The following is a 2,093-nucleotide window of genomic DNA, read 5'->3' as shown; positions in this document are numbered from 1 at the left end:
TCTTAGTTGAATTTCTCAGGGTGCAAAAATACGGAAAGACTTAGCTGTATTCATTCCGCAGAACAGTTAGTTGTAATCACATGAAATACTTATAATCCATTATTGTAACATTAATAACTGTGAGATTATTTACCTTTATTTAGCATTTATCTAAAGTCTTTTGGGGTCTAAGTTTTAAAGAGTTATAGGAAACTGTAGTTTAATTTTCTTTTCTTCGCTACTTGACTTTGCTGTGTATTATGAAATGTATGCTTGCCTTATGCTTTCTATATCCTGTCAATTTTCATTGTGACTTCTACAAAAAGAATATCATTCGTAGTATTAAATGAGCAAATTCACACACTAGAGTTTAGCTAAAAAAATGAGCACAGTGCCTCGGCTCAGTTTCACATTGTCTTAGTCACTTTGTCATCACTGAGACACAATACCTGATACCCACAAGTCAAAGGAGGAAAGGTTCATTTTGGCTTATAATTTGCAGAGGGTTCAGTCCATAGATAGGTGGCTCCAAGACAGAGGCTGACATAGAGGAATGGCTGAGAGGAAACAGAGCTGGAGGAAGGAAGCAGGAGATGGTAATGCCCTTCTAGGCTAAACCCACAGCAACCACCTCTTCCTGCCAGGCCCACCCCTGAACAGCAAGTCAGCTATGAATCACCATAATCTAATCACCTTTTAAAAGCACCAGGAGTACCTGAGGCTTTGGGGGGACATCTAAATACAAACTAAGACACATGTAAAGTAGCAAATGCACTTACATAATGGCTAAATCACACCATTTAAATGCTTTCTTTTTACAATAACAATAACAATTATATTGCATGCTCTTTGATTAAAATTATTTGAAAACTAATACAGTTCTAATATTCTGTAATTCAGTTAGGAGTCAATATTATCAATCAGGTTTTTAAAAGCCCAAATTTATGTAATTTCTGCTATTGCACATTTGTTTAGGATGAATTACAACATAACAAGATAATGTTGCTTTTTGCTAACAACAATTTTGAATCAATACTTAGAATTTACTTTACCACTGTAAGATAATTTCATATGTTTAAGCTATAAATATATTGGTGCTCACAATATTTTCATTACAAGTATTATAGATCCAGACCCTCAGATTCCCTAGAGAGCTTTTATGAACTTGTGGTAAATATTTACTAGAGTATATGAGTTTCATTTTTTAATCTTAATCTTTATGTTTCCAGAAGGGATATTACTTCATCCATCCATATTCTATATTCCTGTAAAATAATACTGTAGGAGATGAAGTAGACTTATGGAAATTCCCCAAGCCTCTTTATTTTGGAAATGGTTACCTACAATGGAATGTTGTAGAGTCTAGTGAGCAAATTAAAGCAATTGGAAAGTCATGAGATACCAAAAATTTATTTTTCTTTTCTTTTGCTTCATTTACAAGTTGTGAGAATTTGAGTTAATCTCGAACCAAATTATTTCAGCAAATACAGTATTAAGAAGTTTTTTGGGCCAGGAATTTAGCTCAATGGTGCTGCCACCTGCCTCAAAAGCGCAAGGTCCTGAGTTTGGTCCCCAGTACCAAAAAATAAATAAATAAATAAATAAATAAATAAATAAATAAATAAATAAGAAAGAAGTTTTTTTTTTCACATGTATCCTTTGAGATGTAAAAAATAGCTGTAATTTTGGTGGAATCTTCTTGAAGTTTTTGTTTGTTTGCTTGCTTACTTGAGAGAGTCTTGTTGCATTGCCCATGCTGACTTCAAATTTAGGCTTAAGTGACCTGCCTGATTCAGCTTCCTCAGTAGCTGGGATTGCATGTATGTGCCACTGTACCTGGTTCATCTTCTTGTTTTAAAAATAATTTTAAGACAATAATAATGGGAAATTTTAGAAATCACCCACAACCTCATCATTCTCACAAAATACAATTACATTATGTTTCTACATAAGATCTGTTTTGCACGTGGCTGGATAGTAGCACTACAATTTTTTTGTTTGTTTGCTTTGTTTAATGAGACAAGATCTCATGTGTACTTCAGGCTGCCCTTGAATATTCTATGTAGCCCAGGCTGGCCTTGAATTTGCAGTCCTCCTGCTTCACCCTCCCAGGT

Source organism: Fukomys damarensis, unplaced genomic scaffold (assembly GCF_012274545.1).
Source record: "Fukomys damarensis isolate Sample0158 unplaced genomic scaffold, DMR_v1.0_HiC HiC_scaffold_1, whole genome shotgun sequence".
In the NCBI taxonomy this organism is placed as follows: Eukaryota; Metazoa; Chordata; class Mammalia; order Rodentia; family Bathyergidae; genus Fukomys; species Fukomys damarensis.
The sequence above is the reverse complement of the archived record's forward strand: the minus strand, read 5'-3'. Positions refer to the sequence as shown.